The following is a 21,954-nucleotide window of genomic DNA, read 5'->3' on the forward strand; positions in this document are numbered from 1 at the left end:
CTTCCTCGCCTTTCCTACTTCATGCAGTAGGAACCAGTCCACGGTTCTATGGTGCATGGCTACGATTATTCTGTGGGATCCTGCAAAGAAGAAATGCTGTTGGTGTCTTTGGGGACTGGGAATTTGGGTGTGAGAGGAAGAGGTGAAATCGATCAAGTCATGTAAAAAAAACTCTCGGTTCTCAGTTTGAACTTGGATTATCAGTGGAAACTCAATGTGTTTTCCTGTAATTTTTTTTTTCTTTTCTTCCTTTATTTATTTATTTATTTATTTATTTATTTATTTATTTATTTATTTATTTTTAGTTTTTCCATGGAAAGTGCCGAGACATAGGTGCGAACTCAACAGTAGTGCATTTCAGCAGCATCTAGATCGTGGTCTCCGCCAACCATCGTTATTAAACGGTCCTAAGACTTACTGGAGACATAGGCTGACTTGAAGTCTGGGGCGGGAAACGGACGCTTCTTGTACTGGGAAGCGTGGATGCTATGATATCCAACAGGACGAGGGTCACGTCAAAAGACACAGGAACCAGAATGAGTAGACTCCCGTTTGCCAAACACAGGACGGTTTGATCGCCAGTAAGTATAATAATTGCAAGATATTGAAACACATTAGATACGTTTAAATCCGCGATGAAACCCCTCACAATGCGAAAGTAACTCGGGTCACTGCGGACAGCGGTAGGAAACAAAGGGAAATGGTGACAACCGGGGCTGCCCCCGACTAGTCGCGATGTATGGACACTCTTTCAAAAGACATCTCAACCCCTCACAAGGTAGGTACTGTATTTGGACTGGATCCAAAGAAACTGAAATGAGCGTGTGTGTCTCAGGGAAACGCAAACATTGAGTACTTGCTGTTATCTCTAATACGGTGAAATTTTTAGATGGAATAATGTGGCTGTGAGTACACTGAAAAATGGAAGAAAGCCTCTACCTTTGATAGAAACATATTGACTTTTTGTCGATGGAGGGATATTATTAAGGGGATCATGAACTTAAGGTAGGAGGGGTATAAAGGAAACAAGATCTGGCCAGGGGTTGGTGATTTCTTGAGTCAGGGGAGTGAGAAAATATTCTACTATTCTGTCCGATTTTGTTTCTATTTCAAATTTCCCATCATGAAAAGTTTCCAAAGATACCATGAACAGGATCAAAAACAAGCTGCAAACAGGACAAGGTATCTGTAGCCCATATAATTGGCAAAATATTACTGTTACAGAATATCTACTTTTTATATGCTTAATACGCCTTTGGCCCTGTGTCCTCATTATTAGTCAAGGAAATACGGAATAAAAAATGAAGCCAGATATAGTTTCCAACTCACCGGATTGAGGAAACTTAAGAAACTGATCACTGTGTTGGCTTTGAGGAAAACTCTTGCACTCACCCTGCTGATATGGGAGGCGAAATTATAGAACCATTTGGAAAACAATGCAGCATAAATGGATATGAATAAACACTGGCATAATTCAGGAGCAAGCATATTCTCTGAGTAGCACGTACCAGAGAGAAGATAGGGCACATGTGACCAGGAAGCATCTAGGGTAATCCTCACGGGAGCCCCTTGTACACGGACCTAGTCAAAGATCGCATAAAGATACTTCGACTGATTCGTGCAGTGCCATTCTCTAGCAGCGCTGATGAACTGCAGCTTCCTGTGTAAGCAAGGAGTATTCTCCAAACAGAAGGTTTCCCCTGGCACACAAGTTACCCAGAAGGAATCCAGAATCGTTCCACATGTATTCTATAAACTGTGAAATTAACAAACTACCTCAATGAGATAGTCCTATAACAGAGAGCAAAAACTTTCAAAGGAAAAGCCAGGAAAAGGATGACAGTCGAGATGGGATTTGTTTGGGAGAAGCGTTTCTGTGGTTCCACGCCTTGAGAAAAAGATACCCAGCGGCTTCCGACATATGCATCAACTCCCATTTTTATAAGGTGAGTGGTGGGGTTTTGGTACGGTTAATTCGATTTAATATAATAATCATACTGATAATCATGATCATTATTATCATTCTTTAACATACCCCTTTCCCAAATTAAAAGAAAAAGAGAAAGAAGCAGATAGTAAGTTTCTAGTTATACACCCTGTTTAAATTGGATTATTTATTAATTTGGGGGAAATGATTAGTTTGGGGACTCTGTGTCCGTCTATCGAGGACTACGGGATAGCCTCTCCATGGATTTGAGCCATCATGTACGTTTTTACTAAGTTTTCCATCGAAGTTGGCACCTTTGCCCCGTAGGTGCCGCGTAGATTTTCTGTGACTTTGAGTGTTATCCTTTTGAAAGATTGCATTCATTAGTGTGTATTGGCGAGGAAATAAGAAACATCGAAACTATCGATGGAATGTTGATTTCACCTAGAGCTATCTTGCTGGACTCCCCTAGGATTTCTACAGGTCTCCCGTGCATAGGGGAAAACATTCTATTTTGAGAACCGTAGGAGGTGAGGAAAATGAAGAAAGGTGATTTTCCTTTCCCACATATTATTAGTGTTTTCCCTTGTTGTAGTACATTTTTGGAGCGTCTCTTGCAGGATCGAACGGAAGGATTTCCTATCAACACCCTGGTCTTGCTCGTGACTTTCCAAAGAATGTTTCTACTTCTTAAGCCTTCAGAATATTTTCTAAAGATTTAGACGTTTGAAAAGTGTCTCTAGATGTCTTCGCATCTGGATTCTTGAATTATGTTACCGTGAACGAATAGCCAACTGTTTAGATTCTCTTCTTCTGCATATGTGGATAGGGTCCAATTTTTCCTTTCCTAGGGTGGTAACGTGGTCATCTCCTTGGACAACTTTAGACTGTGTCCTGAATTCAGAGCCGGTCGGTCAGAAGTTCCGGAGGCCCGGACCTGCGGCAGGTGTGTGAGGGGCGACAGCCTCGGGGACTGAGCCTCCACATCTCCAATCTGACCCTCTCTCCAGGGGCCACGGGGCAGGGTCCGGGCCGGCCGGGGGCGGGAGCCGGGGCGGGCGCGGAGGGCGAAGGCCCCCCCCTCCCCTTCCCAGCCCAGGGGGCGGGACAGAAAAAGAGGCAGAGCAAAAAGCCTACGGCACCCGGGATTCCCAGGCGGTCTCCCATCCAAGTACTAACCGGGCCCGACCCTGCTTAGCTTCCGAGATCAGACGAGATCGGGCGCGTTCAGGGTGGTCTGGCCGTAGACGACGGTGGCCGCCCCCCGGACGCCTCAAGAGGCCGAGCTGCTGGGACGCGTCCCTCCCTGCGCCGTCGGGTCCCTCCCGCCGCCCTGGCCCATCGCTAGCCCACCTGCCAGTATCGGGGTGGGATTGGGGGGCCAGGCGGGGCCTGACGGGTTTCGCGCGCGCACCCCCCCACCCCCACCCAAACCACGGGCGCACCACCGTCCCACACCCCGAGGAGCAGACCCACGGGCACGCGCGCAGGGACAGGCTTCCACGCGTGGGGGCGGAGGGCCAGAGCCGGAGAGTGCGGGAGACAGGGCCCTCCGCCGGCCCACGCGAGGGCACGGTGGGGAGGGGCTTTGGGGCGGGGCCGGCACGAGGAGGCAGGGCCGCGCCTGCCGCCGGTCCTTCACCCGGAGGTCCTGAAGACCTGCAGTGTCCCCCCCACCCCGCCACCCCACCCCCGTCTGGGGAGGACCCTTCTGCCCCGATTCCCCTCAGGGCCTGCGTGTGGCAGCAGCCCCCGCGCGGGGGCGGGGGGCGGCGGGGCGGGCCAGAGCCCGCTATCCTGTGGCCCGGTGGGGTGGGGTTTGGGGTGGGAAGCCACGGGTCGGGGGGCCGGTGGGTGGTTTGGGTTTGGCTGCGTGCGCTCCGTGTGCTGTTGTGCGTCCTCTCTGCCCGGGTGGCCGGAAACTCGCCCTGTGCGGCGCGCCGGTGTGTCTCTCGGGAGCCCCGGCGGTGGCGAGGAGCCCGCCCGGCGTGAGGCCCGGGCCCGAGGCCCGGGTGTGCGGCGGAGAGGAAGTGCACGGTCGGCCGGGGGTCCGGGGGCCCAGGACAAGGTTTGCCGCCGTGGGCTGTCCCGCGCCGGGTGTACGCGACGTCCCGGAGTGCGGGGCGGGGGGTGCGGGGTGTGGGGGAGAGGAGACCCAGCGGCACTCAGGGATCCCGCCGCCCGCCCGGCCCGGTGTGGGGCCCAGGGCTGGGGCTCCGCTGCCGGCCGAACAGGAACGGAACGGCTGGGACGCTCTGCCGCTGCCGCCACCTGGCGGTGGTGTTGCAGCGGGGGAGAGGGGAGGACGCCCTGGGCGGGGGCAGCGGGCCGCGCCGGCGGGGGGGCGGGGGAGTGCCAGGGGCCCAGGGCGAAAGTGGAGGCGGGCACAGAACGCCGGGGCCCCCCCACCCCCGACCCCTCGGCGGGCGGGACAAAAGAAGAGGCAAAAGCCTGCAGCACCTGGTATTCCCAGGCGGTCTCCCATCCAAGTACAAACCGGGCCCCCGACCCTGCTTAGCTTCCCAGATCAGACGAGATCGGGGACGTTCAGGGTGCTATGGCCCTAGACGGCGGCGGCTGTCCCCGGACGCCTCAAGAGGCCGAGCTGCCACGCGGCCCTCCCGGCCCAGCGCCCCACACCCGACCCCGCGCCCTCCTGCTGCCCAGTAGCCTTCAGAGCCTCGCTCTCTAGCTGCTACATACACACCAAACACTCAACACTTTGCCACAAACACATACACCAATGACAACAAAAATCAAACACTCAATAGCACATCTATTCAAAGCACGGAGGACACAAACGGGAGGGCAATGTGTGACTTGTGAGATTCTACAGACGTCAGGAGCCCACATGAAGGCTCAGGGAAATATTCCAAAGGAGTGTGACGTGGCTCAGAGCTCCTTGGACATGAGCAGACTGGCTTCGGCGGACGGCAGCTCTTACGTTTTCACAGTGGAGCAGCCGGAACAGTAGAAAGTTCCTTCCTCGCCTTTCCTACTTCATGCAGTAGGAACCAGTCCACGGTTCTATGGTGCATGGCTACGATTATTCTGTGGGATCCTGCAAAGAAGAAATGCTGTTGGTGTCTTTGGGGACTGGGAATTTGGGTGTGAGAGGAAGAGGTGAAATCGATCAAGTCATGTAAAAAAAACTCTCGGTTCTCAGTTTGAACTTGGATTATCAGTGGAAACTCAATGTGTTTTCCTGTAATTTTTTTTTTCTTTTCTTCCTTTATTTATTTATTTATTTATTTATTTATTTATTTATTTATTTATTTATTTTTAGTTTTTCCACGGAAAGTGCCGAGACATAGGTGCGAACTCAACAGTAGTGCATTTCAGCAGCATCTAGATCGTGGTCTCTGCCAACCATCGTTATTAAACGGTCCTAAGACTTACTGGAGACATAGGCTGACTTGAAGTCTGGGGCGGGAAACGGACGCTTCTTGTACTGGGAAGCGTGGATGCTATGATATCCAACAGGACGAGGGTCACGTCAAAAGACACAGGAACCAGAATGAGTAGACTCCCGTTTGCCAAACACAGGACGGTTTGATCGCCAGTAAGTATAATAATTGCAAGATATTGAAACACATTAGATACGTTTAAATCCGCGATGAAACCCCTCACAATGCGAAAGTAACTCGGGTCACGGCGGACAGCGGTAGGAAACAAAGGGAAATGGTGACAACCGGGGCTGCCCCCGACTAGTCGCGATGTATGGACACTCTTTCAAAAGACATCTCAACCCCTCACAGGGTAGGTACTGTATTTGGACTGGATCCAAAGAAACTGAAATGAGCGTGTGTGTCTCAGGGAAACGCAAACATTGAGTACTTGCTGTTATCTCTAATACGGTGAAATTTTTAGATGGAATAATGTGGCTGTGAGTACACTGAAAAATGGAAGAAAGCCTCTACCTTTGATAGAAACATATTGACTTTTTGTCGATGGAGGGATATTATTAAGGGGATCATGAACTTAAGGTAGGAGGGGTATAAAGGAAACAAGATCTGGCCAGGGGTTGGTGATTTCTTGAGTCAGGGGAGTGAGAAAATATTCTACTATTCTGTCCGATTTTGTTTCTATTTCAAATTTCCCATCATGAAAAGTTTCCAAAGATACCATGAACAGGATCAAAAACAAGCTGCAAACAGGACAAGGTATCTGTAGCCCATATAATTGGCAAAATATTACTGTTACAGAATATCTACGTTTTATATGCTTAATACGCCTTTGGCCCTGTGTCCTCATTATTAGTCAAGGAAATACGGAATAAAAAATGAAGCCAGATATAGTTTCCAACTCACCGGATTGAGGAAACTTAAGAAACTGATCACTGTGTTGGCTTTGAGGAAAACTCTTGCACTCACCCTGCTGATATGGGAGGCGAAATTATAGAACCATTTGGAAAACAATGCAGCATAAATGGATATGAATAAACACTGGCATAATTCAGGAGCAAGCATATTCTCTGAGTAGCACGTACCAGAGAGAAGATAGGGCACATGTGACCAGGAAGCATCTAGGGTAATCCTCACGGGAGCCCCTTGTACACGGACCTAGTCAAAGATCGCATAAAGATACTTCGACTGATTCGTGCAGTGCCATTCTCTAGCAGCGCTGATGAACTGCAGCTTCCTGTGTAAGCAAGGAGTATTCTCCAAACAGAAGGTTTCCCCTGGCACACAAGTTACCCAGAAGGAATCCAGAATCGTTCCACATGTATTCTATAAACTGTGAAATTAACAAACTACCTCAATGAGATAGTCCTATAACAGAGAGCAAAAACTTTCAAAGGAAAAGCCAGGAAAAGGATGACAGTCGAGATGGGATTTGTTTGGGAGAAGCGTTTCTGTGGTTCCACGCCTTGAGAAAAAGATACCCAGCGGCTTCCGACATATGCATCAACTCCCATTTTTATAAGGTGAGTGGTGGGGTTTTGGTACGGTTAATTCGATTTAATATAATAATCATACTGATAATCATGATCATTATTATCATTCTTTAACATACCCCTTTCCCAAATTAAAAGAAAAAGAGAAAGAAGCAGATAGTAAGTTTCTAGTTATACACCCTGTTTAAATTGGATTATTTATTAATTTGGGGGAAATGATTAGTTTGGGGACTCTGTGTCCGTCTATCGAGGACTACGGGATAGCCTCTCCATGGATTTGAGCCATCATGTACGTTTTTACTAAGTTTTCCATCGAAGTTGGCACCTTTGCCCCGTAGGTGCCGCGTAGATTTTCTGTGACTTTGAGTGTTATCCTTTTGAAAGATTGCATTCATTAGTGTGTATTGGCGAGGAAATAAGAAACATCGAAACTATCGATGGAATGTTGATTTCACCTAGAGCTATCTTGCTGGACTCCCCTAGGATTTCTACAGGTCTCCCGTGCATAGGGGAAAACATTCTATTTTGAGAACCGTAGGAGGTGAGGAAAATGAAGAAAGGTGATTTTCCTTTCCCACATATTATTAGTGTTTTCCCTTGTTGTAGTACATTTTTGGAGCGTCTCTTGCAGGATCGAACGGAAGGATTTCCTATCAACACCCTGGTCTTGCTCGTGACTTTCCAAAGAATGTTTCTACTTCTTAAGCCTTCAGAATATTTTCTAAAGATTTAGACGTTTGAAAAGTGTCTCTAGATGTCTTCGCATCTGGATTCTTGAATTATGTTACCGTGAACGAATAGCCAACTGTTTAGATTCTCTTCTTCTGCATATGTGGATAGGGTCCAATTTTTCCTTTCCTAGGGTGGTAACGTGGTCATCTCCTTGGACAACTTTAGACTGTGTCCTGAATTCAGAGCCGGTCGGTCAGAAGTTCCGGAGGCCCGGACCTGCGGCAGGTGTGTGAGGGGCGACAGCCTCGGGGACTGAGCCTCCACATCTCCAATCTGACCCTCTCTCCAGGGGCCACGGGGCAGGGTCCGGGCCGGCCGGGGGCGGGAGCCGGGGCGGGCGCGGAGGGCGAAGGCCCCCCCCTCCCCTTCCCAGCCCAGGGGGCGGGACAGAAAAAGAGGCAGAGCAAAAAGCCTACGGCACCCGGGATTCCCAGGCGGTCTCCCATCCAAGTACTAACCGGGCCCGACCCTGCTTAGCTTCCGAGATCAGACGAGATCGGGGACGTTCAGGGTGCTATGGCCCTAGACGGCGGCGGCTGTCCCCGGACGCCTCAAGAGGCCGAGCTGCCACGCGGCCCTCCCGGCCCAGCGCCCCACACCCGACCCCGCGCCCTCCTGCTGCCCAGTAGCCTTCAGAGCCTCGCTCTCTAGCTGCTACATACACACCAAACACTCAACACTTTGCCACAAACACATACACCAATGACAACAAAAATCAAACACTCAATAGCACATCTATTCAAAGCACGGAGGACACAAACGGGAGGGCAATGTGTGACTTGTGAGATTCTACAGACGTCAGGAGCCCACATGAAGGCTCAGGGAAATATTCCAAAGGAGTGTGACGTGGCTCAGAGCTCCTTGGACATGAGCAGACTGGCTTCGGCGGACGGCAGCTCTTACGTTTTCACAGTGGAGCAGCCGGAAGAGTAGAAAGTTCCTTCCTCGCCTTTCCTACTTCATGCAGTAGGAACCAGTCCACGGTTCTATGGTGCATGGCTACGATTATTCTGTGGGATCCTGCAAAGAAGAAATGCTGTTGGTGTCTTTGGGGACTGGGAATTTGGGTGTGAGAGGAAGAGGTGAAATCGATCAAGTCATGTAAAAAAAACTCTCGGTTCTCAGTTTGAACTTGGATTATCAGTGGAAACTCAATGTGTTTTCCTGTAATTTTTTTTTTCTTTTCTTCCTTTATTTATTTATTTATTTATTTATTTATTTATTTATTTATTTATTTATTTTTAGTTTTTCCATGGAAAGTGCCGAGACATAGGTGCGAACTCAACAGTAGTGCATTTCAGCAGCATCTAGATCGTGGTCTCCGCCAACCATCGTTATTAAACGGTCCTAAGACTTACTGGAGACATAGGCTGACTTGAAGTCTGGGGCGGGAAACGGACGCTTCTTGTACTGGGAAGCGTGGATGCTATGATATCCAACAGGACGAGGGTCACGTCAAAAGACACAGGAACCAGAATGAGTAGACTCCCGTTTGCCAAACACAGGACGGTTTGATCGCCAGTAAGTATAATAATTGCAAGATATTGAAACACATTAGATACGTTTAAATCCGCGATGAAACCCCTCACAATGCGAAAGTAACTCGGGTCACGGCGGACAGCGGTAGGAAACAAAGGGAAATGGTGACAACCGGGGCTGCCCCCGACTAGTCGCGATGTATGGACACTCTTTCAAAAGACATCTCAACCCCTCACAAGGTAGGTACTGTATTTGGACTGGATCCAAAGAAACTGAAATGAGCGTGTGTGTCTCAGGGAAACGCAAACATTGAGTACTTGCTGTTATCTCTAATACGGTGAAATTTTTAGATGGAATAATGTGGCTGTGAGTACACTGAAAAATGGAAGAAAGCCTCTACCTTTGATAGAAACATATTGACTTTTTGTCGATGGAGGGATATTATTAAGGGGATCATGAACTTAAGGTAGGAGGGGTATAAAGGAAACAAGATCTGGCCAGGGGTTGGTGATTTCTTGAGTCAGGGGAGTGAGAAAATATTCTACTATTCTGTCCGATTTTGTTTCTATTTCAAATTTCCCATCATGAAAAGTTTCCAAAGATACCATGAACAGGATCAAAAACAAGCTGCAAACAGGACAAGGTATCTGTAGCCCATATAATTGGCAAAATATTACTGTTACAGAATATCTACGTTTTATATGCTTAATACGCCTTTGGCCCTGTGTCCTCATTATTAGTCAAGGAAATACGGAATAAAAAATGAAGCCAGATATAGTTTCCAACTCACCGGATTGAGGAAACTTAAGAAACTGATCACTGTGTTGGCTTTGAGGAAAACTCTTGCACTCACCCTGCTGATATGGGAGGCGAAATTATAGAACCATTTGGAAAACAATGCAGCATAAATGGATATGAATAAACACTGGCATAATTCAGGAGCAAGCATATTCTCTGAGTAGCACGTACCAGAGAGAAGATAGGGCACATGTGACCAGGAAGCATCTAGGGTAATCCTCACGGGAGCCCCTTGTACACGGACCTAGTCAAAGATCGCATAAAGATACTTCGACTGATTCGTGCAGTGCCATTCTCTAGCAGCGCTGATGAACTGCAGCTTCCTGTGTAAGCAAGGAGTATTCTCCAAACAGAAGGTTTCCCCTGGCACACAAGTTACCCAGAAGGAATCCAGAATCGTTCCACATGTATTCTATAAACTGTGAAATTAACAAACTACCTCAATGAGATAGTCCTATAACAGAGAGCAAAAACTTTCAAAGGAAAAGCCAGGAAAAGGATGACAGTCGAGATGGGATTTGTTTGGGAGAAGCGTTTCTGTGGTTCCACGCCTTGAGAAAAAGATACACAGCGGCTTCCGACATATGCATCAACTCCCATTTTTATAAGGTGAGTGGTGGGGTTTTGGTACGGTTAATTCGATTTAATATAATAATCATACTGATAATCATGATCATTATTATCATTCTTTAACATACCCCTTTCCCAAATTAAAAGAAAAAGAGAAAGAAGCAGATAGTAAGTTTCTAGTTATACACCCTGCTTAAATTGGATTATTTATTAATTTGGGGGAAATGATTAGTTTGGGGACTCTGTGTCCGTCTATCGAGGACTACGGGATAGCCTCTCCATGGATTTGAGCCATCATGTACGTTTTTACTAAGTTTTCCATCGAAGTTGGCACCTTTGCCCCGTAGGTGCCGCGTAGATTTTCTGTGACTTTGAGTGTTATCCTTTTGAAAGATTGCATTCATTAGTGTGTATTGGCGAGGAAATAAGAAACATCGAAACTATCGATGGAATGTTGATTTCACCTAGAGCTATCTTGCTGGACTCCCCTAGGATTTCTACAGGTCTCCCGTGCATAGGGGAAAACATTCTATTTTGAGAACCGTAGGAGGTGAGGAAAATGAAGAAAGGTGATTTTCCTTTCCCACATATTATTAGTGTTTTCCCTTGTTGTAGTACATTTTTGGAGCGTCTCTTGCAGGATCGAACGGAAGGATTTCCTATCAACACCCTGGTCTTGCTCGTGACTTTCCAAAGAATGTTTCTACTTCTTAAGCCTTCAGAATATTTTCTAAAGATTTAGACGTTTGAAAAGTGTCTCTAGATGTCTTCGCATCTGGATTCTTGAATTATGTTACCGTGAACGAATAGCCAACTGTTTAGATTCTCTTCTTCTGCATATGTGGATAGGGTCCAATTTTTCCTTTCCTAGGGTGGTAACGTGGTCATCTCCTTGGACAACTTTAGACTGTGTCCTGAATTCAGAGCCGGTCGGTCAGAAGTTCCGGAGGCCCGGACCTGCGGCAGGTGTGTGAGGGGCGACAGCCTCGGGGACTGAGCCTCCACATCTCCAATCTGACCCTCTCTCCAGGGGCCACGGGGCAGGGTCCGGGCCGGCCGGGGGCGGGAGCCGGGGCGGGCGCGGAGGGCGAAGGCCCCCCCCTCCCCTTCCCAGCCCAGGGGGCGGGACAGAAAAAGAGGCAGAGCAAAAAGCCTACGGCACCCGGGATTCCCAGGCGGTCTCCCATCCAAGTACTAACCGGGCCCGACCCTGCTTAGCTTCCGAGATCAGACGAGATCGGGCGCGTTCAGGGTGGTCTGGCCGTAGACGACGGTGGCCGCCCCCCGGACGCCTCAAGAGGCCGAGCTGCTGGGACGCGTCCCTCCCTGCGCCGTCGGGTCCCTCCCGCCGCCCTGGCCCATCGCTAGCCCACCTGCCAGTATCGGGGTGGGGTTGGGGGGCCAGGCGGGGCCTGACGGGTTTCGCGCGCGCACCCCCCCACCCCCACCCAAACCACGGGCGCACCACCGTCCCACACCCCGAGGAGCAGACCCACGGGCACGCGCGCAGGGACAGGCTTCCACGCGTGGGGGCGGAGGGCCAGAGCCGGAGAGTGCGGGAGACAGGGCCCTCCGCCGGCCCACGCGAGGGCACGGTGGGGAGGGGCTTTGGGGCGGGGCCGGCACGAGGAGGCAGGGCCGCGCCTGCCGCCGGTCCTTCACCCGGAGGTCCTGAAGACCTGCAGTGTCCCCCCCACCCCGCCACCCCACCCCCGTCTGGGGAGGACCGTTCTGCCCCGATTCCCCTCAGGGCCTGCGTGTGGCAGCAGCCCCCGCGCGGGGGCGGGGGGCGGCGGGGCGGGCCAGAGCCCGCTATCCTGTGGCCCGGTGGGGTGGGGTTTGGGGTGGGAAGCCACGGGTCGGGGGGCCGGTGGGTGGTTTGGGTTTGGCTGCGTGCGCTCCGTGTGCTGTTGTGCGTCCTCTCTGCCCGGGTGGCCGGAAACTCGCCCTGTGCGGCGCGCCGGTGTGTCTCTCGGGAGCCCCGGCGGTGGCGAGGAGCCCGCCCGGCGTGAGGCCCGGGCCCGAGGCCCGGGTGTGCGGCGGAGAGGAAGTGCACGGTCGGCCGGGGGTCCGGGGGCCCAGGACAAGGTTTGCCGCCGTGGGCTGTCCCGCGCCGGGTGTACGCGACGTCCCGGAGTGCGGGGCGGGGGGTGCGGGGTGTGGGGGAGAGGAGACCCAGCGGCACTCAGGGATCCCGCCGCCCGCCCGGCCCGGTGTGGGGCCCAGGGCTGGGGCTCCGCTGCCGGCCGAACAGGAACGGAACGGCTGGGACGCTCTGCCGCTGCCGCCACCTGGCGGTGGTGTTGCAGCGGGGGAGAGGGGAGGACGCCCTGGGCGGGGGCAGCGGGCCGCGCCGGCGGGGGGGCGGGGGAGTGCCAGGGGCCGAGGGCGAAAGTGGAGGCGGGCACAGAACGCCGGGGCCCCCCCACCCCCGACCCCTCGGCGGGCGGGACAAAAGAAGAGGCAAAAGCCTGCAGCACCTGGTATTCCCAGGCGGTCTCCCATCCAAGTACAAACCGGGCCCCCGACCCTGCTTAGCTTCCCAGATCAGACGAGATCGGGGACGTTCAGGGTGCTATGGCCCTAGACGGCGGCGGCTGTCCCCGGACGCCTCAAGAGGCCGAGCTGCCACGCGGCCCTCCCGGCCCAGCGCCCCACACCCGACCCCGCGCCCTCCTGCTGCCCAGTAGCCTTCAGAGCCTCGCTCTCTAGCTGCTACATACACACCAAACACTCAACACTTTGCCACAAACACATACACCAATGACAACAAAAATCAAACACTCAATAGCACATCTATTCAAAGCACGGAGGACACAAACGGGAGGGCAATGTGTGACTTGTGAGATTCTACAGACGTCAGGAGCCCACATGAAGGCTCAGGGAAATATTCCAAAGGAGTGTGACGTGGCTCAGAGCTCCTTGGACATGAGCAGACTGGCTTCGGCGGACGGCAGCTCTTACGTTTTCACAGTGGAGCAGCCGGAACAGTAGAAAGTTCCTTCCTCGCCTTTCCTACTTCATGCAGTAGGAACCAGTCCACGGTTCTATGGTGCATGGCTACGATTATTCTGTGGGATCCTGCAAAGAAGAAATGCTGTTGGTGTCTTTGGGGACTGGGAATTTGGGTGTGAGAGGAAGAGGTGAAATCGATCAAGTCATGTAAAAAAAACTCTCGGTTCTCAGTTTGAACTTGGATTATCAGTGGAAACTCAATGTGTTTTCCTGTAATTTTTTTTTTCTTTTCTTCCTTTATTTATTTATTTATTTATTTATTTATTTATTTATTTATTTATTTATTTTTAGTTTTTCCACGGAAAGTGCCGAGACATAGGTGCGAACTCAACAGTAGTGCATTTCAGCAGCATCTAGATCGTGGTCTCCGCCAACCATCGTTATTAAACGGTCCTAAGACTTACTGGAGACATAGGCTGACTTGAAGTCTGGGGCGGGAAACGGACGCTTCTTGTACTGGGAAGCGTGGATGCTATGATATCCAACAGGACGAGGGTCACGTCAAAAGACACAGGAACCAGAATGAGTAGACTCCCGTTTGCCAAACACAGGACGGTTTGATCGCCAGTAAGTATAATAATTGCAAGATATTGAAACACATTAGATACGTTTAAATCCGCGATGAAACCCCTCACAATGCGAAAGTAACTCGGGTCACGGCGGACAGCGGTAGGAAACAAAGGGAAATGGTGACAACCGGGGCTGCCCCCGACTAGTCGCGATGTATGGACACTCTTTCAAAAGACATCTCAACCCCTCACAAGGTAGGTACTGTATTTGGACTGGATCCAAAGAAACTGAAATGAGCGTGTGTGTCTCAGGGAAACGCAAACATTGAGTACTTGCTGTTATCTCTAATACGGTGAAATTTTTAGATGGAATAATGTGGCTGTGAGTACACTGAAAAATGGAAGAAAGCCTCTACCTTTGATAGAAACATATTGACTTTTTGTCGATGGAGGGATATTATTAAGGGGATCATGAACTTAAGGTAGGAGGGGTATAAAGGAAACAAGATCTGGCCAGGGGTTGGTGATTTCTTGAGTCAGGGGAGTGAGAAAATATTCTACTATTCTGTCCGATTTTGTTTCTATTTCAAATTTCCCATCATGAAAAGTTTCCAAAGATACCATGAACAGGATCAAAAACAAGCTGCAAACAGGACAAGGTATCTGTAGCCCATATAATTGGCAAAATATTACTGTTACAGAATATCTACGTTTTATATGCTTAATACGCCTTTGGCCCTGTGTCCTCATTATTAGTCAAGGAAATACGGAATAAAAAATGAAGCCAGATATAGTTTCCAACTCACCGGATTGAGGAAACTTAAGAAACTGATCACTGTGTTGGCTTTGAGGAAAACTCTTGCACTCACCCTGCTGATATGGGAGGCGAAATTATAGAACCATTTGGAAAACAATGCAGCATAAATGGATATGAATAAACACTGGCATAATTCAGGAGCAAGCATATTCTCTGAGTAGCACGTACCAGAGAGAAGATAGGGCACATGTGACCAGGAAGCATCTAGGGTAATCCTCACGGGAGCCCCTTGTACACGGACCTAGTCAAAGATCGCATAAAGATACTTCGACTGATTCGTGCAGTGCCATTCTCTAGCAGCGCTGATGAACTGCAGCTTCCTGTGTAAGCAAGGAGTATTCTCCAAACAGAAGGTTTCCCCTGGCACACAAGTTACCCAGAAGGAATCCAGAATCGTTCCACATGTATTCTATAAACTGTGAAATTAACAAACTACCTCAATGAGATAGTCCTATAACAGAGAGCAAAAACTTTCAAAGGAAAAGCCAGGAAAAGGATGACAGTCGAGATGGGATTTGTTTGGGAGAAGCGTTTCTGTGGTTCCACGCCTTGAGAAAAAGATACCCAGCGGCTTCCGACATATGCATCAACTCCCATTTTTATAAGGTGAGTGGTGGGGTTTTGGTACGGTTAATTCGATTTAATATAATAATCATACTGATAATCATGATCATTATTATCATTCTTTAACATACCCCTTTCCCAAATTAAAAGAAAAAGAGAAAGAAGCAGATAGTAAGTTTCTAGTTATACACCCTGTTTAAATTGGATTATTTATTAATTTGGGGGAAATGATTAGTTTGGGGACTCTGTGTCCGTCTATCGAGGACTACGGGATAGCCTCTCCATGGATTTGAGCCATCATGTACGTTTTTACTAAGTTTTCCATCGAAGTTGGCACCTTTGCCCCGTAGGTGCCGCGTAGATTTTCTGTGACTTTGAGTGTTATCCTTTTGAAAGATTGCATTCATTAGTGTGTATTGGCGAGGAAATAAGAAACATCGAAACTATCGATGGAATGTTGATTTCACCTAGAGCTATCTTGCTGGACTCCCCTAGGATTTCTACAGGTCTCCCGTGCATAGGGGAAAACATTCTATTTTGAGAACCGTAGGAGGTGAGGAAAATGAAGAAAGGTGATTTTCCTTTCCCACATATTATTAGTGTTTTCCCTTGTTGTAGTACATTTTTGGAGCGTCTCTTGCAGGATCGAACGGAAGGATTTCCTATCAACACCCTGGTCTTGCTCGTGACTTTCCAAAGAATGTTTCTACTTCTTAAGCCTTCAGAATATTTTCTAAAGATTTAGACGTTTGAAAAGTGTCTCTAGATGTCTTCGCATCTGGATTCTTGAATTATGTTACCGTGAACGAATAGCCAACTGTTTAGATTCTCTTCTTCTGCATATGTGGATAGGGTCCAATTTTTCCTTTCCTAGGGTGGTAACGTGGTCATCTCCTTGGACAACTTTAGACTGTGTCCTGAATTCAGAGCCGGTCGGTCAGAAGTTCCGGAGGCCCGGACCTGCGGCAGGTGTGTGAGGGGCGACAGCCTCGGGGACTGAGCCTCCACATCTCCAATCTGACCCTCTCTCCAGGGGCCACGGGGCAGGGTCCGGGCCGGCCGGGGGCGGGAGCCGGGGCGGGCGCGGAGGGCGAAGGCCCCCCCCTCCCCTTCCCAGCCCAGGGGGCGGGACAGAAAAAGAGGCAGAGCAAAAAGCCTACGGCACCCGGGATTCCCAGGCGGTCTCCCATCCAAGTACTAACCGGGCCCGACCCTGCTTAGCTTCCGAGATCAGACGAGATCGGGCGCGTTCAGGGTGGTCTGGCCGTAGACGACGGTGGCCGCCCCCCGGACGCCTCAAGAGGCCGAGCTGCTGGGACGCGTCCCTCCCTGCGCCGTCGGGTCCCTCCCGCCGCCCTGGCCCATCGCTAGCCCACCTGCCAGTATCGGGGTGGGGTTGGGGGGCCAGGCGGGGCCTGACGGGTTTCGCGCGCGCACCCCCCCACCCCCACCCAAACCACGGGCGCACCACCGTCCCACACCCCGAGGAGCAGACCCACGGGCACGCGCGCAGGGACAGGCTTCCACGCGTGGGGGCGGAGGGCCAGAGCCGGAGAGTGCGGGAGACAGGGCCCTCCGCCGGCCCACGCGAGGGCACGGTGGGGAGGGGCTTTGGGGCGGGGCCGGCACGAGGAGGCAGGGCCGCGCCTGCCGCCGGTCCTTCACCCGGAGGTCCTGAAGACCTGCAGTGTCCCCCCCACCCCGCCACCCCACCCCCGTCTGGGGAGGACCGTTCTGCCCCGATTCCCCTCAGGGCCTGCGTGTGGCAGCAGCCCCCGCGCGGGGGCGGGGGGCGGCGGGGCGGGCCAGAGCCCGCTATCCTGTGGCCCGGTGGGGTGGGGTTTGGGGTGGGAAGCCACGGGTCGGGGGGCCGGTGGGTGGTTTGGGTTTGGCTGCGTGCGCTCCGTGTGCTGTTGTGCGTCCTCTCTGCCCGGGTGGCCGGAAACTCGCCCTGTGCGGCGCGCCGGTGTGTCTCTCGGGAGCCCCGGCGGTGGCGAGGAGCCCGCCCGGCGTGAGGCCCGGGCCCGAGGCCCGGGTGTGCGGCGGAGAGGAAGTGCACGGTCGGCCGGGGGTCCGGGGGCCCAGGACAAGGTTTGCCGCCGTGGGCTGTCCCGCGCCGGGTGTACGCGACGTCCCGGAGTGCGGGGCGGCGGGTGCGGGGTGTGGGGGAGAGGAGACCCAGCGGCACTCAGGGATCCCGCCGCCCGCCCGGCCCGGTGTGGGGCCCAGGGCTGGGGCTCCGCTGCCGGCCGAACAGGAACGGAACGGCTGGGACGCTCTGCCGCTGCCGCCACCTGGCGGTGGTGTTGCAGCGGGGGAGAGGGGAGGACGCCCTGGGCGGGGGCAGCGGGCCGCGCCGGCGGGGGGGCGGGGGAGTGCCAGGGGCCGAGGGCGAAAGTGGAGGCGGGCACAGAACGCCGGGGCCCTCCCACCCCCGACCCCTCGGCGGGCGGGACAAAAGAAGAGGCAAAAGCCTGCAGCACCTGGTATTCCCAGGCGGTCTCCCATCCAAGTACAAACCGGGCCCCCGACCCTGCTTAGCTTCCGAGATCAGACGAGATCGGGGACGTTCAGGGTGCTATGGCCCTAGACGGCGGCGGCTGTCCCCGGACGCCTCAAGAGGCCGAGCTGCCACGCGGCCCTCCCGGCCCAGCGCCCCACACCCGACCCCGCGCCCTCCTGCTGCCCAGTAGCCTTCAGAGCCTCGCTCTCTAGCTGCTACATACACACCAAACACTCAACACTTTGCCACAAACACATACACCAATGACAACAAAAATCAAACACTCAATAGCACATCTATTCAAAGCACGGAGGACACAAACGGGAGGGCAATGTGTGACTTGTGAGATTCTACAGACGTCAGGAGCCCACATGAAGGCTCAGGGAAATATTCCAAAGGAGTGTGACGTGGCTCAGAGCTCCTTGGACATGAGCAGACTGGCTTCGGCGGACGGCAGCTCTTACGTTTTCACAGTGGAGCAGCCGGAACAGTAGAAAGTTCCTTCCTCGCCTTTCCTACTTCATGCAGTAGGAACCAGTCCACGGTTCTATGGTGCATGGCTACGATTATTCTGTGGGATCCTGCAAAGAAGAAATGCTGTTGGTGTCTTTGGGGACTGGGAATTTGGGTGTGAGAGGAAGAGGTGAAATCGATCAAGTCATGTAAAAAAAACTCTCGGTTCTCAGTTTGAACTTGGATTATCAGTGGAAACTCAATGTGTTTTCCTGTAATTTTTTTTTTCTTTTCTTCCTTTATTTATTTATTTATTTATTTATTTATTTATTTATTTATTTATTTATTTTTAGTTTTTCCACGGAAAGTGCCGAGACATAGGTGCGAACTCAACAGTAGTGCATTTCAGCAGCATCTAGATCGTGGTCTCTGCCAACCATCGTTATTAAACGGTCCTAAGACTTACTGGAGACATAGGCTGACTTGAAGTCTGGGGCGGGAAACGGACGCTTCTTGTACTGGGAAGCGTGGATGCTATGATATCCAACAGGACGAGGGTCACGTCAAAAGACACAGGAACCAGAATGAGTAGACTCCCGTTTGCCAAACACAGGACGGTTTGATCGCCAGTAAGTATAATAATTGCAAGATATTGAAACACATTAGATACGTTTAAATCCGCGATGAAACCCCTCACAATGCGAAAGTAACTCGGGTCACGGCGGACAGCGGTAGGAAACAAAGGGAAATGGTGACAACCGGGGCTGCCCCCGACTAGTCGCGATGTATGGACACTCTTTCAAAAGACATCTCAACCCCTCACAAGGTAGGTACTGTATTTGGACTGGATCCAAAGAAACTGAAATGAGCGTGTGTGTCTCAGGGAAACGCAAACATTGAGTACTTGCTGTTATCTCTAATACGGTGAAATTTTTAGATGGAATAATGTGGCTGTGAGTACACTGAAAAATGGAAGAAAGCCTCTACCTTTGATAGAAACATATTGACTTTTTGTCGATGGAGGGATATTATTAAGGGGATCATGAACTTAAGGTAGGAGGGGTATAAAGGAAACAAGATCTGGCCAGGGGTTGGTGATTTCTTGAGTCAGGGGAGTGAGAAAATATTCTACTATTCTGTCCGATTTTGTTTCTATTTCAAATTTCCCATCATGAAAAGTTTCCAAAGATACCATGAACAGGATCAAAAACAAGCTGCAAACAGGACAAGGTATCTGTAGCCCATATAATTGGCAAAATATTACTGTTACAGAATATCTACGTTTTATATGCTTAATACGCCTTTGGCCCTGTGTCCTCATTATTAGTCAAGGAAATACGGAATAAAAAATGAAGCCAGATATAGTTTCCAACTCACCGGATTGAGGAAACTTAAGAAACTGATCACTGTGTTGGCTTTGAGGAAAACTCTTGCACTCACCCTGCTGATATGGGAGGCGAAATTATAGAACCATTTGGAAAACAATGCAGCATAAATGGATATGAATAAACACTGGCATAATTCAGGAGCAAGCATATTCTCTGAGTAGCACGTACCAGAGAGAAGATAGGGCACATGTGACCAGGAAGCATCTAGGGTAATCCTCACGGGAGCCCCTTGTACACGGACCTAGTCAAAGATCGCATAAAGATACTTCGACTGATTCGTGCAGTGCCATTCTCTAGCAGCGCTGATGAACTGCAGCTTCCTGTGTAAGCAAGGAGTATTCTCCAAACAGAAGGTTTCCCCTGGCACACAAGTTACCCAGAAGGAATCCAGAATCGTTCCACATGTATTCTATAAACTGTGAAATTAACAAACTACCTCAATGAGATAGTCCTATAACAGAGAGCAAAAACTTTCAAAGGAAAAGCCAGGAAAAGGATGACAGTCGAGATGGGATTTGTTTGGGAGAAGCGTTTCTGTGGTTCCACGCCTTGAGAAAAAGATACCCAGCGGCTTCCGACATATGCATCAACTCCCATTTTTATAAGGTGAGTGGTGGGGTTTTGGTACGGTTAATTCGATTTAATATAATAATCATACTGATAATCATGATCATTATTATCATTCTTTAACATACCCCTTTCCCAAATTAAAAGAAAAAGAGAAAGAAGCAGATAGTAAGTTTCTAGTTATACACCCTGTTTAAATTGGATTATTTATTAATTTGGGGGAAATGATTAGTTTGGGGACTCTGTGTCCGTCTATCGAGGACTACGGGATAGCCTCTCCATGGATTTGAGCCATCATGTACGTTTTTACTAAGTTTTCCATCGAAGTTGGCACCTTTGCCCCGTAGGTGCCGCGTAGATTTTCTGTGACTTTGAGTGTTATCCTTTTGAAAGATTGCATTCATTAGTGTGTATTGGCGAGGAAATAAGAAACATCGAAACTATCGATGGAATGTTGATTTCACCTAGAGCTATCTTGCTGGACTCCCCTAGGATTTCTACAGGTCTCCCGTGCATAGGGGAAAACATTCTATTTTGAGAACCGTAGGAGGTGAGGAAAATGAAGAAAGGTGATTTTCCTTTCCCACATATTATTAGTGTTTTCCCTTGTTGTAGTACATTTTTGGAGCGTCTCTTGCAGGATCGAACGGAAGGATTTCCTATCAACACCCTGGTCTTGCTCGTGACTTTCCAAAGAATGTTTCTACTTCTTAAGCCTTCAGAATATTTTCTAAAGATTTAGACGTTTGAAAAGTGTCTCTAGATGTCTTCGCATCTGGATTCTTGAATTATGTTACCGTGAACGAATAGCCAACTGTTTAGATTCTCTTCTTCTGCATATGTGGATAGGGTCCAATTTTTCCTTTCCTAGGGTGGTAACGTGGTCATCTCCTTGGACAACTTTAGACTGTGTCCTGAATTCAGAGCCGGTCGGTCAGAAGTTCCGGAGGCCCGGACCTGCGGCAGGTGTGTGAGGGGCGACAGCCTCGGGGACTGAGCCTCCACATCTCCAATCTGACCCTCTCTCCAGGGGCCACGGGGCAGGGTCCGGGCCGGCCGGGGGCGGGAGCCGGGGCGGGCGCGGAGGGCGAAGGCCCCCCCCTCCCCTTCCCAGCCCAGGGGGCGGGACAGAAAAAGAGGCAGAGCAAAAAGCCTACGGCACCCGGGATTCCCAGGCGGTCTCCCATCCAAGTACTAACCGGGCCCGACCCTGCTTAGCTTCCGAGATCAGACGAGATCGGGCGCGTTCAGGGTGGTCTGGCCGTAGACGACGGTGGCCGCCCCCCGGACGCCTCAAGAGGCCGAGCTGCTGGGACGCGTCCCTCCCTGCGCCGTCGGGTCCCTCCCGCCGCCCTGGCCCATCGCTAGCCCACCTGCCAGTATCGGGGTGGGGTTGGGGGGCCAGGCGGGGCCTGACGGGTTTCGCGCGCGCACCCCCCCACCCCCACCCAAACCACGGGCGCACCACCGTCCCACACCCCGAGGAGCAGACCCACGGGCACGCGCGCAGGGACAGGCTTCCACGCGTGGGGGCGGAGGGCCAGAGCCGGAGAGTGCGGGAGACAGGGCCCTCCGCCGGCCCACGCGAGGGCACGGTGGGGAGGGGCTTTGGGGCGGGGCCGGCACGAGGAGGCAGGGCCGCGCCTGCCGCCGGTCCTTCACCCGGAGGTCCTGAAGACCTGCAGTGTCCCCCCCACCCCGCCACCCCACCCCCGTCTGGGGAGGACCGTTCTGC

General features: G+C 51.3%; 5 non-coding genes and 3 pseudogenes across 5 annotated transcripts; all 8 read right to left on the reverse strand.

The window, feature by feature from the left end:
- Window positions 1-3,057: 3,057 nt before the first annotated feature.
- LOC123627923 lies at window positions 3,058-3,176 on the reverse strand. The gene has a single exon (XR_006731533.1). It is a non-coding gene; the product is annotated as a 5S ribosomal RNA (ribosomal RNA).
- A 1,199-nt stretch (window positions 3,177-4,375) lies between these two features.
- On the reverse strand, window positions 4,376-4,496 carry LOC123627903 (annotated as a pseudogene).
- A 3,469-nt stretch (window positions 4,497-7,965) lies between these two features.
- Window positions 7,966-8,084, reverse strand: LOC123627936. The gene has a single exon (XR_006731545.1). It is a non-coding gene; the product is annotated as a 5S ribosomal RNA (ribosomal RNA).
- Window positions 8,085-11,553: 3,469 nt separating this feature from the next.
- Window positions 11,554-11,672, reverse strand: LOC123627935. Its single transcript, XR_006731544.1, has one exon. It is a non-coding gene; the product is annotated as a 5S ribosomal RNA (ribosomal RNA).
- Window positions 11,673-12,871: 1,199 nt separating this feature from the next.
- On the reverse strand, window positions 12,872-12,992 carry LOC123627905 (annotated as a pseudogene).
- A 3,469-nt stretch (window positions 12,993-16,461) lies between these two features.
- Window positions 16,462-16,580, reverse strand: LOC123627947. The gene has a single exon (XR_006731555.1). It is a non-coding gene; the product is annotated as a 5S ribosomal RNA (ribosomal RNA).
- A 1,199-nt stretch (window positions 16,581-17,779) lies between these two features.
- Window positions 17,780-17,900, reverse strand: LOC123627836 (annotated as a pseudogene).
- Window positions 17,901-21,369: 3,469 nt separating this feature from the next.
- Window positions 21,370-21,488, reverse strand: LOC123627807. The gene has a single exon (XR_006731508.1). It is a non-coding gene; the product is annotated as a 5S ribosomal RNA (ribosomal RNA).
- Between the last annotated feature and the right edge of the window lie 466 nt (window positions 21,489-21,954).

The sequence above is a fragment of the Lemur catta genome, chromosome 27 (genome assembly GCF_020740605.2).
Source record: "Lemur catta isolate mLemCat1 chromosome 27, mLemCat1.pri, whole genome shotgun sequence".
NCBI classification, from domain to species: domain Eukaryota; kingdom Metazoa; phylum Chordata; class Mammalia; order Primates; family Lemuridae; genus Lemur; species Lemur catta.